General features: G+C 44.3%; 1 protein-coding gene across 3 annotated transcripts in view; it reads right to left on the reverse strand.

The window, feature by feature from the left end:
• LOC126470566 (uncharacterized) overlaps positions 1-21,791 on the reverse strand; it is a 280,645-nt gene that overhangs the window by 254,156 nt on the left and 4,698 nt on the right. The window lies entirely within an intron of this gene.

Raw genomic sequence — 21,791 nt, forward strand, 5'->3', positions numbered from 1 at the left:
GAACAGTGTTCCCCAAGTGATGGCAGTCCCAAACAAACTCTACAATGAAGTACATGTGATGGACAAGATGTTAAAAATGAAAGTGGACACAGGTGCAGAAGTGACTTTGTTAAATTCCAAAACCTATGTGGGTCTTGGATCACTGGTGTTGTGCTATATCTTGTCAGTTGGAAAGTTACAACAAATAATCAAGAGCCATATTGGGACAGCAGTGTACAAAGCAGTTGTTCGGCCTTTGACCTTTAGTAGGGGATGACACCGACACTGAAAACTTATCTGGGTTAGACGCCTTCAAAATTTTTGGGTTCTCTATTTCTGACAAAGTGCATCTGATATTGGCTCAAGTTGTGTACCAATAACTGGATTTGCTCTGCCAGGAATATTCTCTCTGTTTTCAGATAGTTTAGGGTGTGCTACCGAGTTCCAGGACCACATCACAATGAAACCGACAGTGTGCTCCTGTTTTATTCATGCCTGCCAAGTCCCAGTATCTTTACAGGATCAAATCAGATTAGAATTAGACTGACTTACATCTTTGGGTGTTATAACTCCTGTCTCCTGTAGTGCACAGCCTACTCCACTGGTAACCATAATAAAAAATAAATAAATAAATTAATTAATTTAAAAAAACCTAGCTAACAATAGCCTTCAGATCTGTGGTCATTTTAAAGCGTCTGTAAATTTACAGCCTATTATTGATATCTATCCCTTATTTCATCCAGATGAACTCTTAAATGGCTTTCCAGGGGTGATTATTTCTCCAAAACAGACTAGTTAGAAGCCTATTTATAACTGTTTCTGGGGGATTCCACATGTGACCTAGTAGTGCTCACCTCCTTCAAGTTATATCAATACCAGCACCTGCCGTTCAGCGTGGCTTGCACCTCTGAAATTTTCCAATGATTATTGGAGCTACTCACGACCTCTGTGCCATGGTGCATTAACTATGTGGATGATATTGTGATCTAAAGTTGCTCAAGAGATAATCATTTACAGAACCTTCGTGCCTTGAACATCGTGCTACAGGCTGCCGATTTGAATGTCGATGCCATTACAGCTTTGCCACATCCTACCAATGTAAAGAGCTGCAAACTTCTGGAAAGATTGCATACTACCATAAATTTATTCCTGGTGCAGGCACATTGGCCAAGCCACTTGATGCTCTCTTACGTAAAGATGTCTCTTTTCATGGGTCACCCACCTGTGACAGCACTTTTGCCCTAATGTAGTCAAAATTACACTCATCATATGTCTTGGTTATCTTCCAACCAGGCCAACATCTTGTTTTGACCATAGACGCCTACCAGTATCGTCTTTGGGCCATTCTCGCGCACAAATAAGCAGATGGTTCTGAACGCTTTATTGTGTACACTTCCAAAATTCCGAATCAGGCACAACAGTGCTACTCACAGATACAAAAAGATACCCTTGCTATTGAGCACGCTCTCGAAAAATTTCATGTTTATTTATACAACTGTAAGTTTCATTTGATTACTGATCATAAACTTTTGGTTTCTCTTTTCTATTCTTCAGCATCTTTACAGGAAAAAGCAGCCCATCCTCTCCAATGCTAGGTTCTGTTTTTGTCATGCTATAACTATGAGATTCATTTCCGCCACACAGCACAATAAACTAAAGTGGATGCTCTTTCTTGAATGCAGATTGGCCTCCATCCAGCATTTGATCAGGATGAACCTTTTTTTTAAAAAAAGAAAGCCCAAAACATTGTGGATTTGTGGATAGTATTCCCATTACCAGTTCTCTGATTTCAGTGGCTGTCACAGCCGATCCTGTATTATGTCAGGTTGTTCAATTTGTCCACCACGACTGGCCAGATAAACCACTGGGCCGAGTGTCAGATCCTTTGCATAATTATTATGCTCTCCACCATCGACTCTCTGTTCTTGATAAAGTATTATAGTTGACTACTGAAGAGTTGGCACCCAGGGTTGTGAGCCTGTCCACACTGTAGTGGAGCGCCGTGTGCCTTCTCCATCTGAACCATTGGGGTGTTTCACATACAAAATTGCTGGCCCACTAAAATGCGTTTTGGCTAGGTATTGACAATGAGATCACCACATGTGTTGTGACAGGCTGCCCGCAGTATGCCACCAATGAAGTGGCACAACGGGTCTCCCTTTCCCCAATGCCCTCCGCCCTGCAGTAATGGGAATGTATTCATGCTGATTTTATGGGTCCGTTCCTTAACTCGTTTTGGCTTGTAGTAGTTGAGGCTTTCTTAAACTTTCCTTATGTAGTTCGCTGTCCATCCACGTCCATGGCAACTACACTCACGGCCCTCTCAAAGATCCTTTCCTTACAAGGACTGCCATATATGTGCTCATGACGAACAATGGTCCACAGTTTGTGCCAAGATTTTGAAGATTTTTGTAAAAAAGTGGCATCTGGCATGTTATGGACCTTCTCTTGCATCCTAGTCCAATGGAGTGGCACAGTGACTGGTCCCTGCATTCAAAACTCAGATGAAAATATATGTCACTCAATCTTCCCGCAAGTAAGCCCTTGATAGGTTTTTGAATTTATATAGTTTCACCCAGTGAAGCTGCTTCACGGCACTAGCCCCATACACTGCTTCATCTACTCCGGCCGACTCCTGGACACCCATCGGCACCTGCCTTGCAGCGATTACATCCGGGCTCCGCTGTCTGAGCCCACAGGATTGGCTGGCACCCTAAGTGGATACCAGCAGTCGTCCATGCTGCCAAGGTCGCCACCTCTGCATCATGTGTACCTCCAATGGCTTGGTGCAAAGACACTACAACCAGCTCCGCCCCTCTGTGACCGACTGCACATCAAAGTGCCCACAGTCACCACAGCCACCTCCACCATCTGCGTGTCCCAGCACCTGCGGCGCAGTCTACGCTTCCTCCAGCTCTGGTGCCATCTTCGCTCTGGATGCCACCACTACCAGGCAGACCAATCAGCACTGGGCTGCATCCATTTCCGCTGCCGCCATCTTCTATGCTGCCTCCATCGGTGAGTGCCTGCTGGGATGTGGACATGGATACACTATCATCATTACCAGTGCTTCCTTCGCGGCCACATGCAGGGGAGTGGTAGCCGCATCTGTCAACACCCGAGCCATTTCAGTCCGTATTCTCCTGTGACAACACAACACCTGCTCCAACAGTGGTCACCTACCCATGAAGACACGGACATCTCCTCAGAGAACACTGAGTATTATCACCATGTAGTGTAAGCCTGCATAATCAAACAGCATACTATAAAAGTGTGTGCATATCTGGACTAGAGAGGTCGGCTCGCAACCTGGACAAGGTGCGCCAGGTCCTCAGCCTCACTTACGTTTACTTGTTTATTGTATGCTCACCAATGAGACCGTATATTGATGTGTTCCATATTTAAGAGACTTTGTATTGTTCTATACTTCATCCAGTGTCACTGTGGGTCTCTTCGCGTGAAAGCAGAATAAAACTTGGTTGGTGTTACTTCTGATGTTGCATTTGTGCAACATTACAACACGATAAAATCAGGCAATGATTGTCTTTGAATGAGAGTTATGTTGCCAGAAGTTTCTAAAGCACAACTGATGTTTACAACTGACATCATAGTATGAATTTTTCTCAGTACTTTGAAATGTTTGAAAATACATAATATATCATGATACACCCTAGTTTTGATACAATCATTTTAAGATTACGTAAAAAAAATATTAGAATCTAGACTTTTGAATAGGCATACAAATCTGACCCACGTGATCTCACATTAAAAAAATAGAAAATTTGAAAGTCGGCTGATCTCGTTAATACATGCATGAATTGCACTAATTTTTTTACTAAGCTGGTTTTGCAACATCATCTACAACTGTGAAGCTCTAATAAAGCACATTTTCCATTTCACGTGGCTGAAAATGCAATTGCAGGTGGTTGGTTGGTTGGATTAAAAGAGGGGGAAAGGGACCAAACTACGAGGTCATCAGCCCACTCTTCCAAATAAAACAATGTCACAAGTCTGAGAATAAAACAAATGAGACTGACAACACAAAATGGAATGAAAACAAAAATCACAAGAACGATGAAGAGCAACAAACATGTAAATGGACATAAGGGAACAACAAAACCACAGAAATGCAAGAAATGGGACGAAGAGATTGAAACAACAAAGCAGATTACCATGGCTGGCTGACCATGAGAATAAAAAAAAGGAGAAACCAGCCACTCTCCAACACATTAAAACCTCCACCCTAAAAGCACTAGGGTGGGGACAAAGAGGGACAAAGGACATGCGCTAGAACTTAGATCAAATGATAAAACCCACCCTCATGAATAAAACATAAAACTAAATCAGCCGATGAGGCGCTGTCAGATAAAATTAGCGGCAATGAATCCGGTAACCCAAGATTCCGTCGCTGGGCAGTCAAAGTGGGACAGTGCACCAGAATACGGGCCACTGTCAACCGGGCGCTGCACCAACACTCAGGCAGGTCTTCATGGCACAGGATGTAACCGTGGGTCACCCAAGCGTGGCCAATGTGGAGCCGGCAGAGGACAACTGATTCCCTACGAGAGGCCCGCATGGAAGTCTTCCACACATTTATAGTCTCCTTAATGACACGCAGTTTGTTGTGTGTACTGTTAGGCCATTCCGGTTCCCAAAACCGAAAAACCCTACAGCGCAAGTCAGAACACAGGTCAGGTTCAGAGATGCCCATCCCCACAAGCGGTTTCCGCATAGCCTGTTTGGTCAACCTGTCAGCAAGTTGGTTGCCTGGGATGCCGACTTGTCCTGGGGTCCACACAAACACCACTGAATGACAGGACCGGTCCAGGGCATAGTTGGACTCTTGGATGGATGCTACTGATAGCTTGTAGGCTGCTCAAGGAGTCAGTACACAGAAGAAACGATTCCCCGGAGCATGAACGGATATACTGAAGTGCACAAGAGATGTCCACCAGCTCTGCAGTGAATACACTGCAGCCGTCAGGCAAGGAATGATGTTCAAAATGGCCTCTGTGGATGTAGGCGAAGCCAACATGACCATCAGCCATTGAGCTGTTGGTGTAAACCAATTCAGAGCCCCGGAACACGGCAAGAATTGAGAGGAAATGACAGCAGAGAGTGGCACGAGTAACTGAGTCCTTAGGGTCATGTTAAAGGTCCAGACAAATCTGCAGCCTAGGTGTACATCATGGAGGTGTATGTGGACCGGACCTCAATGGGAGGTGGTAAAGGAGACTCCAGCTCAGACAGAAGGGGTCGCAGGCGAACTGCAATCGTTAGCTCATACTTGGGCCGCCGTTGCGGTAGATGAACTGCCACAGGTGGAAAAAGGAGACAGTAATTTGGATGCTCAGGAGAACTACGAATGTGTGCAAAGTAACTGGTGAGCAGTTGTGCACATTCGGACTGCAATGGAGGGACTCTGGCCTTCACCAGGATACTGGTCACCGGACTCGTTCTAAAAGCTCCCGTCGCTAGGCAAATGCCACAGTGGTGCACTGGGTTGAGTACATGCAACACTGAGGGTGCTGCGGAACCATAAACCAGACTCCCATGACTACGCTTTGTGGATGGCTGCCTGTAGGCACCGCTCAGCAACACCAGTACTGGTGGAGCAGTACGAAATGCAGAAGTCATCTGCATACAGAGAGGATGAGACAGACGGCCCTACAGCTGCTGCTAGACCATTAATGGCAAGTAAAAATAGCAACACACTCGATAAAGAGCCCTGTGGGACACCATTATCCTGGATATGGGGGGAGGCACGAATTTGGAAATGGAAAGTACAGAACGACAGTAAATTCTGGATAAAAATCGGGAGCGGGCCTCGGAGACCCCACCCATACAATGCGGCAAGGATATGATGTCGCCAGGTGGTGTCATAATGCTTTGTGTAGAGGGAGGAGGGGGGGGGGGGGCGGGCAACAAGGTGTTTGCCTTTGGAAAAGGCTGTTAGAATGGCAGACTCGAGGTGCACAAGATTATCAGTGATAGAGCGCCGCTGGCGGAAGCTGCCCTGACATGGAGCCAGTAGACCACGTGACTCCAGGACCCAACCCAACCGCCGACACACCATACATTCCAGCAGCTTACAAACAACGTTGGTGAGGCTGATGGGCCAATAGCTATCCACATCAAGCGGGTTTCTACCGCGTTTGAGCACCAGAATGATGGTGCTCTCCCGCCATTGCGAGGCAAAGATGCCATCACACCAGATCCGGTTGAAGATTACGAGGAGATGTCACTTATAGTCAGATGAGAAATGTTTCATCATCTGTTGTAGATCCACTCCAGCCCAGGAGCTGTGTCGGGGCAATCTGCAAGTGTGCTGAGGAGCTCCCACTCTGTAAATGGGGCATTATACGGTTCACTGTGGTGTGTATTGAACGAGAAGACTTTCCTTTCCATCTGCCATTTGAGGGTGCGAAAGGCTGGGGGGGGGGGTATTTCTCCGACGCAGAGGCTCGAGCATAGTGCTCAGCAATCGCGTTTGCGTCGTGGGAGAAGTCCTGACCTGCAAAGAGTGATAAATCAATGGCCGACTAACTACCTCGAGCCACACTGAAATGTGTGGCGGCCCCAGTATTTAAGAGGCAGAGTTCGAACTGAGACAGTGAAGTTTCAACATTTCTGCCTCGGCCAGTAAGCCCAGTTCACCCCACAATAGAGTTATGGGTGTTAAAATCCCCCAAAAGTAGGAAAGGTTTAGGGAGTCAATCAATAAGTGCAGCTAATACGTTCAGGGGTACTGCACCATCTGGATGAAGATACACACTGCAGACAGTTATTTCCTTCACCGTCCATATTCTGACAGCCACAGCTTCAAAAGGGGTTTGAAAGGACAAAGTTTCACTACAGACTGAGTTTAGGACATAAACGCAAACTCCACCTGACACTCAATTATGGTCGCTATAGCTCCTGTAATATCCCTTTAAGCTGCCGAGGGCAGGTGTCCGAAGGGCCGGGAACCAGGTTTCCTGGAGGACAATGCAGAAAGCAGGTGTAAAGCTTAACAACTGCCGTAGCTCAGCCAGGTGGTGGAAAAAACTGCCGCAAATCCACTGGAGGATGACATCATCGTGAGACTGGGAAGGCATGTAACATTCAATGAGGGAGTTTACACCTCAGGGTCACCTGCTGCCACCAACTTTTTGCCTGAGCAGTCTATTTCCATTGTGTCTGAGGGTCTGGCGAGATACAGGTCCTCAGCGGACACCAGAATCTCCACCCCATCCTCTCAGATGCAGAGCGTGTAGGTAGCAGTGGTGTGGAAGCCACCACAAGTTCCTTGTTCTTAGGGGGTCTTCTTTTTCGATTTCTCGCACTGTTCCTTGGGTTTCCTTGGCTGGGAGGACTTCACTGAATCAGTCCGTGGGACTGAGAATAAGTGTGAAGCCTTACAACCAGCTGCTTTTGGGCTCTTCAGCCACTGGCAGGTGTCATCTTTCCCACTAGAAGAAACCTGGGAAGGGAGTGACCCAAGGGGCTCCTTCCTAGCGAGAGGAGCCGAAGAAGCGTTACACTTCTCTGGCTCACAAGTGGGGACTGAAATCCCCAATGGTTGGGGGGGTGTTGCTCCCGAGGTAGGTGGTGCAGGTGTAGCCTTCTGGCTCTGAGAGCCGACTGGAATTCGTGGAACTGATGGGGCTACAACAGTTCTCGCAGTGGTGGCTTATGAGGTGGTCATAGCCACAGGATGTAGGCGCACATATTTTCTTTTAGCCTCAGTGTAGGTCAGTCAGTCCACGAGCTTATATTCCATGATTTTCCTCTCTTTCTGTAAAATCCTGCAGTCTGGCGAGCAAGGTGAATGATGCTCTCCACAGTTGATACAGATGGGAGGCGGGGCACATGGAGTATTGGGATGTGATGGATGTCCACAATCTCGACAGTTAGGGCTGAAAGTACAGCGGGAAGACATATGACTGAACTTCCAGCACTTAAAGCATTGCATCGGGGGAGGGATAGAAGTAGACCACCACCTTGACCTTCTCGGGCTGTGTGTCACCCTCGAAGGCACTGGTGGCAACCTGCTCATCCCTCAGACCCCGATGGATGCGCAGGACGAAATGAACACCTCACCGCTCTAAATTGGTGCACACCTTGTCATCAGACTGCAAAAGATGGTGCCTGTGGAATATAATACCCTGGACCATATTTAAGCTCTTATGCGGGGTGATGGTAACAGAAACATCCCCCAATTTGCCACAAGAGAGTAATGCCCGTGACTGGACAGAGGATGCTGTTTTTATCAAAACTGAGCCAGAGCGCATTTTGGACAAGTCCTCCACCTCCCCAAACTTGTCCTCCAAATGCTTCACAAAAAACTAAGGCTTCATGAACATGAAAGATTCCCCATCAACTATCGTACATACGAGGTACCGGGGCGAATAAGCTTCACTGCCATCCTTAGCCTGGCGTTCCTCCCATGGTGTGGCCCAGGGAGGGGAATGACTTGGGGTCATATTTCTTAGCACTGAAGTTAGACTTTGCTCACTTAGAGACCGCTGGTAGCGGACCACCAGCAAGAGATGACGTAATACGCTTCATGGCATGTTATCTGCCCTGATGCCACCCACTCTGACCAGGGGCCCTCCCCATGGGTGCCACCCAGCCGCAGCAAAGGCCACCTGGCAGGATGGCCATTGCTGGGAGTCCCGATGCCCCAGGGTGACGGGCATCTACTCCTTGGCATTCGTGGGGATTTAACGGCGCAGGCATCAACAGAGTGATCCCTGTGTTGTCAGGGGCTACAACCTACAGGGTACATGGCGGCTACCGTGCTGGATATGAGGTGCAAAGAAGTCTATGGTCATCATCGGCATAGAAAGTGACACTGCATAGTGCATGGTGGAAAATGCACCCAGGAAGGTGTCCTTGCCCAAGAGATCGAGCAATTTTTTCTGTTCTGAATACTATCCCTGCACTATCGTATATCTGTAATAGGCTGGCACTACAAGAAACGAATCACGCTCTCAATGTATTCTTCTCATACTGATGAGACTGTCACATTACTCCTGATGCACTGATTACTTGTATTAGTCTGTACTGCAATGAAGAAAGTACCAATTCATCAGAAAATATAGTGTATTGCCAGTTACTATCAAGACTGCCCTTGCTAAGTGTCAGTCAGTAGAAGCAATAATAATCAAAGAATCTCTTCTTGGTGGCCATACATTTTCATTACAGCTCAGTCTTCTAAAGGAAGCACCAAACTGTTCCAGCATAAAGTCAAACGCCAGCTTGCCAATCGGGAATATTAGAGCAGAGAGAGCTGTGAAAAAGACATCAGCCAATAGCACACTGACCGAATCCTCTCTAGCACGACAACACGACAGCAACAGCCTCTAGGTGAAGAGAACATAAGCACCGCTCCCGACTCGTTGCACCCACTTCAACACCAGCATCAAGATTAGGCACTTTGAGACCAGCGACGTTGGAATTGTATATACTGAAGAGATTTCTTTTTGCATGTCGTCCTTAGCTTGTGACACTTCTGTGTTATTGTCAAAGTTATGTATTGTCACTGATTCATTTTGTAATAAAACTCTTCAATGTGATTTGCTTGAAATGTTGTCTAGTGATCCGAGAAGCATGTTTCCTAGACTCCCAATATTCAACGACTAGGCAGGATATAACACTAACTATACCACTAGCCCAGGGAACACATAAATGGACATGGTGAAAACAGTCACTTAGGAGCGTATGGCTAGCTGGCCATTAATCTTAACTAAGTGGGGGCATGGGGGGGAGGGAGGGAGGGGGGGGGGGGAGAGAGGGCAATAACCCTGACAAAATTCTCATCAGGGTACATGCATTGGAGGACTGTCAGTGTACTATGTGAGTAACAGCAAATGAGAATTTCATAGCAAAAATGTCTCTAATCTGCCCCAACACCCACAATATTGTATGTACCTCTGTATCACAGATGGTGAGTTCATTTGGTACGTGATTTTGAGGACACACCCAGGAGAAACCAGATTGCAGCTAAGGTTGTCCCTTTGTATAAACTCATCAATGTAGGCTAGCGTATAGTCGCAGTCATAATTTAAAAATCTACAAAAATGTTTTAAAAATATAAATAATATGGAGTATACTCTCTCTTGCCAACGGCCTTGCCGCAGTGGTTACACCAGTTCCCTTCAGATCACCAAAGTAAAACACTGCCTGGCTGGGCCAGCACTTGGGTGGGTGACCATCCGGTCTGCCGAGTGCTGTTGGCAAGCGGGGTGCACTCAGCCCTTGTGAGGCAAACTGAGGAGCTACTTGATTGAGAAGTAGTGGCTCCGGTCTCGGAAACTGACATACGGCAGGGAGAGCGGTGTGCTGACCACATGCCTCTCCATATCCACATCCAGTAACACCTGCGGGCTGCGGATGACATGGCAGCCAGTCAGTACCTTTGGGGCTTCACGGTCTGTGCGGGAGGAGAGTTTATACTCTCTCTTGCAGTCAGTTATTACAATCAAAATGAGTGTAGACTCCATACCTCGATAGGAGCTGACATTTGGGTTATGCCAAGAATCATTAGGTATGCTTTCGTACATATCCCAAAAAGCTTTCTCACTCTAGGTCAATTTTCAAATGTCATTTCCATGAGTAAACACCACCCCGTCAAAGTACTTACTGTGATGGCACAGAGGCTTGCATATTTGAGGGAAGCTGAGGACCATGCTGGCTGTAGCATAGATATTGATATTGCCTATGCTGGACAGCAGTCGAAACAGATGAAGAGTGTCCCACAATGCCCCATACCTCCCATATCCACTCCCATACTCATACCCCATATCCCATTTCAGGGATACTGGGCGACCTACTAGCATTTCACTACATGGGGTCCTGTGGTGTCACCAAATAGGTCCCCAATTCTTGTCAAACCAATATGGACAACACGAAAAAAGAAACAAAAATTGAAAGACTTGATGAGTCCTCAAACACACATGCATCGGAGTTGGAACCGATAGAAGCTGTTTCCACAATTGGATTGGGCAATAGGCCAGTCCAAGGAGTGGAAACTGTTGCTTAGAAGTTGTACCACGTAAAGATCAAATCCTTGTGTAGTGCTCAGAGGAGGAAACTTCTCAAACAGCTAAAAGAAAAGGGAGGTAAAGAATGGCTTCCTAAATATAAATGGAGATAACTAAAAGCTCTTCAACCAAAGACTTCCAGATAAAGACTGTCTGAGAGAGGAGGTAATAAGACCCTTCTATCTCTAAGACAGGGAACAAGAGACCAAGGGAAGAGTCTAATACTCCCACTTCTCTGGATAAACAGATCCAGTAAAAACCGAGGTGGGAAATATGGAAACAGACCAATAATATTTGCAGACTTGATTTAAGAAAGAATGCTGGTTATCCAACAGGGATATCCACTGGTTAACATTCCTTCACAGCAGTCAACATAGTAAAGGGACAACTACCATCATGAGTCGTCATTTGGAAAGGTTTGAGGTGGACACAGCATTGACCCAAGAATCCAGTTTATATAAGGAGGGCATTTCAGGTCTCAGAGGAACTGGAGGTAAGTTGATTTATGATATCTAAAGAACTCCAGAACATGTATTTATGTCGCTACACTTAATATTCACTACAATACCAACTAATCCAGGGGTCCAGGAGATACTGTAAGGATGGAGGATTGGGGAATACGGGCAGCGAGTGAGACACTGGATGTGCTCCTCAAGACTTACTTCCCACAATGCACTCTGGAAGATAACACAACCAGGAGTCAGTCCCAGAGAGGCACTGGTTTACTGGTAATCAAAGGGAAAACTGGGAATCCACCATAGAATGTGCTGATTTAAAAAAAATACAGTGGGCGGTGGACACGTTTTAACCATTCAAGTCACAACCCCCAAACAGCATCTTTCCAGCTCTACCACAACAAGCAGGAGAGGATTTAATTAGATTTCTATGTAGAGCGTTTAGGGTCAGTCTAGCAGCAGGAATCATTCCTAATGCTTGGAGGACAATGAGGGTTGTTCAGTTCTGAAGCCAGGGAGAACTGATCATACTAATGATAAGAATATGAGACCAATCAGTCTATCCCTGTTTTCTTTTAAAGACATCAGAAAAACCAGCTAACGCACATGTTAGAGAGAAAAGATTACCTGAGGTTCCTCTAAAACACTTCACCAACTTTTTGGAAAGGTGGAAAACACTTTACACTTTCAGGAAAGAGCTCTCTACATCTTCCAAGTTATCAAGGAGGCTTTCAGTAATACAACCTTCAAATCCACGGTTAAGAGTTGCAGAATAGAATGGCACTGAGACTACCACATGCAGGTCAATTAAGAACATACTAAGTAAACGAAAGGTAGACGTCACCGTGATAAATGAGAAAATGGCGACTGAAACCACTAGGGGATGTCCAAAAGGAGGGAATTTGTCCCCACTACTGTGGAACCTAGAGGTGACTGAACTCATGAGTTAAATACACTACTGGCCATTAAAATTGCTACACCACGAAGATGACGTGCTACAGACGCGAAATTTAACCGACAGGCAGAAGATGCTGTGATATGCAAATGATTAACGCTTCAGAGCATTCACACAAGGTTGGCGCCGGTGGCGACACCTACAACGTGCTGACATGAGGAAAGTTTCCAACCGATTTCTCATACACAAGCAGCAGTTGACCAGCGTTGCCTGGTGAAACGTTGTTGTGATGCCTTGTGTAAGGAGGAGAAATGTGTACCATCACGTTTCCCACTTTGATAAACGTCGGATTGTAGCCTATTGCGATTGCGGTTTATCGTATCGCAACACTGTTGCTCGCGTTGGTCGAGATCCAATGACTGTTAGCAGAATATGGAATCGGTGGGTTCAGGAGGGTAATTCAGAATGCCGTGCTGGATCCCAATGGCCTCGTATCACTAAAGCCCGGTCCACACGCAACGATCTGTCTGCGCAGACATCGGCGCAGATGTCTGTACATGCAAAAGATCGCTGCAAATGTGGTGTGTTCACACGACACAAACCCCAATCTACTACTCGCCCGCCATCTGTCGGTGTAGAAAAGAAATATCAGTGGCAAGCGACTACGCTCCCCGAAAACGTCAAAATTTAATTCAGTTATTTTGAAAAATAGAAATGGAGGAAGTTCTGTTGTGGTCTGTGTTCGCAACTTGGGTTGCAAAAAACATTCAGACCAACCGCAGGAAACAGAGAAAGCGGTCAAAATGGTGCAGACAGTGGCTGCAAAAGCGAAAGCAGTTTTGTCACGTAAATTTACTGCGAGAGTTGCAGGGCGAACCTGTTTTGTTTTACATAACCTCGTGTTCCATTTCCTCGCACATTGGCACTCCAATTTCATCTTCAATTGTACTTCTGCTTGGTCTTGGCGTTTCTTGATCACTAAGAAAGCCAAGCAGATCAAAATACCATACCGTTGGCTGGTATACTTGATCTACTCCTTCACCAGATCTTCTAGATTTCTGAACTTTGGATAACTCTTTTCGGTAAACAGTTCGCTGACAGACTAATTTACTTGACTTGCCTTCATGAACTCATCTTTCAGGAAAGCGTAAATAGCTTCACATGTGTTGGGTATTATTTCACTCAATGCTTGTTTCGATATTGCAGATGAAAATTCCAAATCATTGTAGCTCCTTCCTGTTGCTAGGAATCTTAATGTTACTGCCAGGCGTTCATGAGGAGAAATTTCCCTTCTCATACAAGTATTTTTCTCATAATATGAGGGGTTACATGCTTTAAGAGATAATTATAAGTTTCGACATCCATCCGCAAATAATTTCGCCAGTTCGCAACGAAATTATTTTTTTATTACCGTTTCTCTGTTTGCCGAGGCGCCAACTGCCCGCAATTTTTCAATTAGAGCATTGTATGCTGCTGTCTTTTTGTCTCGGTCACTATATTCTTTACTTTTAATCTTCCACAAACATGGGTGGTTTCTGTATATTTCAATGAATTCACTTACAAACTCTCGAGAACACTGACGAGTATCAGCCATTTTAATGCCCTGTGCGCACAAATACAAACACTAGACTGAGCAAACAGCTGTTTCGCGCCAGATTTGCGACGATCTCCTGTCCACACGCTCCAACTTGTCTGCGCAGATGTGGTTTGAACCGACAGATTTGAGAGGTTTCGCTCAAACCTCCAACTCCAACTTCCAGGTTTGCACACACCTCAGGTTGGTGCAAATCTTCTGTTCACACACAACGATCTGTCTGCGCAGATGTGATGTGCGCAGACATTTGCGCAGACAGATCGTTGCGTGTGGACGGGCCTTAACAATCGAGATGACAGGCATCTTATCCACATGGCTGTAACGTATGGTGCAGCCACGTCTCGATCCCAGTGTCAACAGATGGGGACATTTGCAAGACAACAACCATCTGCACGGACAGTTCGACGACGTTTGCAGCAGCATGGACTATCAGCTCGGACACCATGGCTGCGGTTACCCTTGACGCTGCATCACAGACAGGAGCGCCTGCGATGGTGTACTCAATGACGAACCTGGGTGCATGAATGGCAAAACATCATTTTTTCGGATGAATCCAGGTTCTGTTTACAGCATCATGACGGTCGCATCCGTGTTTGGCAAAATCGCGGTGAACACACATTGGAAGCATGTATTCGTCATCGGCATACTGGCGTATCACCCGGCATCATGGTATGGGGTGCCACTGGTTACACGTCTCAGTCACCTCTTGTTCACATTGAGGGCACTTTGAACCGTGGGTGTTACATTTCAGATGTGTTATGACCCGTGGCTGTACCCTTCATTCGATCCCTGCGAAACCCTACATTTCAGCAGGATAATACACGACCGCATGTTGCAGGTCCTGTACAGGCCTTTCTGGATACAGAAAATGTTCGACTGCTGCTCTGGCTAGCACATTCTCCAGATCTCTCACCAACTGAAAATGTCTGGTCAATAGTAGCCGAGCAACTGGCTCGTCACAATACGCCAGTCACTACTGTTGATGAACTGTGGTATCGTGTTGAAGCTGCATGGGCAGCTGTACCTGTACACGCCATCCAAGCTCTGTTTGACTCAATGCCCAGGCGTATCAAGGCCGTTATTACGGCCAGAGGTGGTTGTTCTGGGTACTGATTTCTCAGGATCGATACACCCAAATTGCGTGAAAATGTAATCACATGTCAGTTCTAGTATAATATATTTGTCCAATGAATACCCGTTTATCATCTGCATTTATTCTTGGTGTAGCAATTTTAATGGCCAGTAGTGTACTAGAGGCTACTTTTGCCAAGGATACACACACGATTTAGTCACATTAATACATGGCAAAAATGCTGGTACTATTACAACAATGCCACAATGTTCCCTACACACTGTGGAAAATTGACACAGAAAACAGAATCTATGTGTCGGCCCCAAAAACCTGGATCAGTACCAATTACAATAAAGGAAATAAAGAACACACACTGGGACCTCAAACTCCTAAGTGAAACTGTAGCAGTACAGGGGTTAGTGAAATATCTAGGGATGGCTCTTGGATATGAAACTATCATGAACCCTTTATACAAAGAATATAGATTCCAATGCAGAAATCACTCTTATGTGCACTAGAAGGGCCTGTGGTAAAAACTGGGGTACAAATCCCAGGAGGTTGTACAGGATATATGCCACTATAATAACACCTATGATAATTTATGCAGCTGCAGTATGGTGGAATGAAGTAGAACAGAAGGTGGCTGCTAAGGAGCTTGGAAAGGTGCAGAGACTGACCTGCTTAGCCATCACATGCAGAATTAGCAGCACACCCACACTAGGGTGGGCCATACTGGACACCTTTGGATCACAATAGAGGCAGCAGCAGGGGCATGTGGTAAAAACTGGAAATAACTGGATTCCTTTAGAACATCCAGAATCTCACACCAATATAGCGAATGTGGTAAGTATAGGAATGGCCAGGAAAATTCCCAGCTGATTATACAACAACTTACAGCTGCTTCATTAAGCCTTACATTGTAAAAATTTTAAGAAGGGAGCAGTGGCAGAACAAACCACAACACTGTTCAGGAGGGACAGTCTGGCTTATACAAATGCGTCACAAACAGATGAAGGTAATAGGATTGGAGTATGTGGGATGCAGCCTAAACTAAAGAGAGCAGTCACTCTAGGAAAGCTAGTCGCAGTATTCCAGGCAGAAATAACCACTATCAGAGTGTGCATGGAGGAGAATTTGCATAGGTGCTACAAGGATCATAGCACATTGTCATGTGGCACATAATTTGGTAGGTCATTGGTATACACAACAAACAGGAAAAGCCTGAGCACTGAGCCTAGTAGGATTCCTCTCTTTATTTTAATGAGTGTTGACATTTGGTTTTTTGCCTTTACTAACTGTATTCTGCTGCTTAAGTATAGCTGAAATAGTTGTAATGACTTATCTACAATATCATGATTTCTAGCTTGTTTATCTTTATTTCATGTGTGACATAGCCAAAGGCTTTACTTGAATCAAACAGCATTGCACAAGTGAGTTTCTTGTTCTGACATCCTTCATATATGTTACTGAGGGGAGACATTACGGTTTTTGTTGTTGATAGCTGCGAACGAGAGCCAAACTGTCTATTACTCAATAATTTACCACTTTCAAAATAACTGTAAATTTGCATACATAGATTGTTTTCTGTGACTTCTGATATAATGGGAACTACTGATATGGGTCTATAATTGTTTGGCATTTTTCTTTCACCTTTCTCATAGACTGGAAGGGTAACTGTCATTTTCAGACATTTGGTAAACACACCTTTATCAAGAATACAATTTGCCAGTTATGTTAGTGGCATCAAGATTGTAAAGGTTATGTATTTAATAATACTGTTACTAACCCCATAGTAATCCTCTGTTTTTGAGTGTTCAAGTTTGTTTATAGATTTTATGACATTACTCAAAGTGATTTTTGACCAAAGGAATATTTTGATTGGTGGTTTTTGTTGTTTAAGCAGAGACACAGCAGCTGAACAATTATAGAATTATTTGCAGTAAAGGAAGAAAGGTATTGTTAATTGATACATCTGGCACATATAAAATAGTCTGGACTGCACAAAAGCCTTCTAAAACTTATAGTAGACATACAATGTCAACCTCTGAAGGCATGTGCCTAAGGCACTTTATAATGTTCAGAGTTTTGAGGGATCTGACTTTCAAGTTCTACATGCAGGGTTAACAATACAGTATAGTGACCGTATTCAGTCAAAAAATACACCAGAGTGGAAGTGAGTGGCAACAGAGCCACCTGCAGGTGGGTTAGGGTGTTATGTGTTGCAAAGTAACGTGATCGACTGGCACTGTGAAGCAGAGCCAACTGCAATACGCTAGCAAAAGGATGGAAACCTTTCCTCACTTGCCACCACGAAAGTGTTTAGACTATATGCCTTAAGCCCTGAATAAACAGTCTGGAGCATATAAGCAATCAGCCATTCGTGTACTAAATCACTCTCATCCGAGTATCACAGCATACACCACAAGCCTGTGACACCTGGAGCGACATCTCAGAATGCAGGACAGGGTCCACTGTTCAACCACGAGATAGGGCAGCCTGCCCTTAGTCACAAGGGGGCCACCCACTTGCTGGAGGAAGTTCACAGCCATCATAGCTGCACAGCTGCACTGTCACCACAGTCACAGCCAGAGACATCGCTGACTGCGGCATTCTAGTGATGCCATGGTTAGCCTCGCTCTCTGTACTATCAGCAATGCTGAACATCTATTGTTTCGTATAAGAGGCAACTGGTCGCCTCCACCAAGCTGTTCCTGATGTAATATGATCCAGACTCGGAATAAAGAGATTAACTGAACAAATCTCATGTCATCCTGGTGTCTCATTTCACTCTCCGTGGGTGACAATCCAAGGGGTCGTTCAACACCAAGAAAGGCTGCTGTCAAAAATGTACAGAGCGTTAACCAAATCACAATGAATTGCATTCTTGCAAGACTATCCTCTTTCCCCTTTAATTCATTATCATTTTCTGCAAGCATGGAAACAAAGCTTAAAATTCTATTATAACCCTAACCAAAACTCTTGCACTCAGAACAGTGTTCCTTGTTGTCATTTCATTTCAAGTGGAAGTCTAACAGAACATATTTAGTGGAAATAGTTGCAAGCTGTCTTTTCTGATTCAGTACATTACATCCACAATGTCAGTATCTTATGCGTCAGTTACATCTCACTTGCTACTATTGTTGAGTTAAAGGAGATGCAAAATATAATAAAGTATTTCACAGTAGGAAGTACTGAACTAGATGTCCTTATTGCGGACATTGTGTTACTGAGACGGCCAATGTTGTAACATTAAAACTGCAAGCATTCGGTGAGATAGATGGAAAACCACGTTAAAAACCATTCACAGGCTGACCGGCACAACGGCCCTCAACACTAACTTGCCAGGCGGATTCATGCTGGTGACCGGCACGCCTTCCCGCTCGAGAAGCAGCGTGTTAGACCATGTGGTTAGCCGAGCGGGCACAAAGTTAAGGTACTCGGCCACTGTTGCACTAATTAAGGGGGAAATACACCCTTTGAAATTCTAAATGTAGCAGGGATAAAATAAGGGAAGCAACAGGTTATCTATAACTTGTATAGAAACCCGACTGTAGTTATAAGAGCCCACTGCATTCTGCATCCATTCACATTAAAACTGGGAGCTGTTTCATTCGTGACTTGGTGACATTCCTATGTCTAACCTATTTTCTTTCTGTTGAGGCAAAGAATACAGGGAGCAAAAGGTTATTTACAATTTGTACAGAAACTAGATGGCGGTTATAAGAGTCGAGGGACATGAAAGGGAAGCAGTGGTTGGGAAGGGAGTGAGACAGTGTTGTAGCCTTTCCCCGATGTTATTCAATCTGTATATTGAACAAGCAGTAAAGGAAACGAAAGAAAAATTCGCAGTAGGTATTAAAATCCATGGAGAAGAAATAAAAACTTTGAGGTTCGCCGATGACATTGTAATTCTGTCAGAGACAGCAAGGGACTTGGAAGAGCAGTTGAACGGAATGGACAGTGTCTTGAAAGTAGGATATAAGATGAACATCAACAAAAGTAAAACGAAGATAATGGAATGTAGTCGAATTAAGTCAGGTGATTCTGAGGGAATTAGATTAGGAAATACTTAAAGTAGTAAAGGAGTTTTGCTATTTGAGGAGCAAAATAACTGATGATGGTCAAAGTAGAGAGGATATAAAATGCAGACTGGCAACAGCAAGGAAAGCGTTTCTGAAGAAGAGAAATTTGTTAACATCGAGTATAGATTTATGTGTCAGGAAGTCGTTTCTGTAAGTATTTGTATGGAGTGTAGCCTTGCATGGAAGTGAAACATGGACGATAACTAGTTTGGACAAGAAGAGAATAGAAGCTTTCGAAATGTGGTGCTACAGGAGAATGCTGAAGATTAGATGAGTAGATCACATAACTAATGAGGAGGTATTGAATAGAATTGGGGAGAAGAGGAGTTTGTGGCACAACTTGATTAGAAGAAGGGACCGGTTGGTAGGACATGTTCTGAGGCATCAAGGGATCACCAATTTAGTACTGGAGGGCAGCGTGGAGGGTAAAAATCGTAGAGGGAGACCAAGGGATGAATGCACTAAACAGATACAGAAGGATGTAGGTTGCAGTAGGTACTGGGAGATGAAGAAGCTTGTACAAGATAGAGTAGCATGGAGAGCTGCATCAAACCAGTCTCAGGACTGCAGACCACAACAACAACAACAACAACAAACAACACATTCTTCTGAATGGAGGAGGAGATTAGTGTTTAACGTCCCGTCGACAACAAGGTCACTAGAGACGGAGCGCAAGCTCGGATGAGGGAAGGATGGGGAAGGAAGTCGGCCGTGCCCTTTCAAAGGAACCATCCCGGCATTTGCCTGAAGCGATTTAGGGAAATCACGGAAAACCTAAATCAGGATGGCTGGAGACGGGATTGAACCGTCGTCCTCCCGAATGCGTGTCCAGTGTGCTAACCACTGCGCCACCTCGCTCGGTTTCTTCTGAATGCTAATTTTGTCTTTTGCTCCTGGTAACATTCAAGTATATTCACCATTTTTGCAAAAATCAGTGACAATCTTTACCACTCCAACAGCAATAACTTTTTCCCCTTTCTGGTTTAGAAATTGATAAAATACCCATTCTTGTTTTCAGTTTCCTTGCTTGTTGAACCACATACTCAAAAAATGGTTCAAATGGCTCTGAGCACTATGGGACTCAACATCTTAGGTCATAAGTCCCCTAGAATGTAGAACTACTTAAACCTAACTAACCTAAGGACATCACACACACCCATGCCCGAGGCAGGATTCGAACCTGCGACCGTAGCAGTCCCGCGGTTCCGGACTGCAGCGCCAGAACCGCACGGCCACCGCAGCCGGCGAACCACATACTCACTAACATTGAATTCTGACATTATGTTTTCTTTCGATCTAGAAGGTGGAACTAAAAATAAAATTTGAATTTTTTCAGGTACTCTCACATGACCCACTTTTTCCTTCATTATCAATATCATGGCATGAAAATCTTTGGCTTTCATAACAATTCCATCATCATATTTTTCTTCTCTACAGCCAGAATCTTCAGTACTACAATCTTATCTCTGGCACACTTTTCTTTCCAAAACATGCTTAACTTTTTCTAGCTTCTTTTTGCCATATAAAGCCTTGCTGTGATTTGAAATGGAGTCAAGTTTTTAGGGAGAGCACTGCAAACCATGTAATGATCTTTTTCCAAATGACAAATAGTGAAAGTAATTGGGGGTAAAAGGGGGAAGCAAACTTTTCACTATGTTTGTATTATTCAAGAAGTTGCAACAAAGAAAAAGGTAATTAAAGTATTGGGGCTTCACTCCACTGACTCAATGAAAACTACAGGTGTTCCAAAAGAACATGATTATTCACTGCCCCATTCCGTTATGTAATTAGCAATTTCCCTTCATAAGAGAGACACACTGACTCACATAGAATTCTGTATAAGATTCCAGGGAGGATTAGAGTAAAATACGTTTTAATGTTTTTTGTCAGTAGAAGATTTTGTAGTATGCTTCAAATAGAGGATTTATAATTATATTCATAGAAATGTGTCTTACAGGAGTCATACTCATACTCTGTGATGAAGACGCTAGCACAGGAGAGGAATTCGTGGCAGGCTGCATCAAACCAGTCAGAAAACAGATGATCCAAAAAAGAAACTCATACTGCACTACACTAACTTTTATCCCTGTGCCATTCTGCATGTCAAGCTTCTTTGCATGGCCATCCTCTGCAGCAGGCACATATATATATATTTTTGTAAATAAAAACACCTTCTCTTGCTGCACTGTGTTTTTTTTCCCAGGTGAGTTTAGACTTTTTTCACTTTATAAACACTTTAAACAAAAGCCTATCATAACTATATCATCATAGATCTCCCTGATGATGCCTTAATGTGAAAAAAGGCGAAACATGTCTGGGAAAATAAAACACAGAGCAGCAAGAGAAGACTTTTCATTTACAAAATAAAACAAAATTGAAGAGTCATTGTAACGCCATTCACGGGGTAACACTGACCCCCTTTCAATTATTTTTTTTCTACTAACCTATGAAAAATATAACATACACAGTGCAATACGAGTGTTTGTATAGAAATAATGTACAATAACAAAACTCACTGTGAACAGAAGTTGATATATGCAACAGATATTCTACAAAAACGTCAAAAAAAGTGGTCAATCTTACCCCAGATGATGATACATACTAACAATACATTAATATATACGATCAAATCTTCTACATTATTAACACCTACCACCTCTTATACCTCAATGCTAACAAATGTTATG

Source organism: Schistocerca serialis, chromosome 3 (assembly GCF_023864345.2).
Source record: "Schistocerca serialis cubense isolate TAMUIC-IGC-003099 chromosome 3, iqSchSeri2.2, whole genome shotgun sequence".
In the NCBI taxonomy this organism is placed as follows: Eukaryota; Metazoa; Arthropoda; class Insecta; order Orthoptera; family Acrididae; genus Schistocerca; species Schistocerca serialis.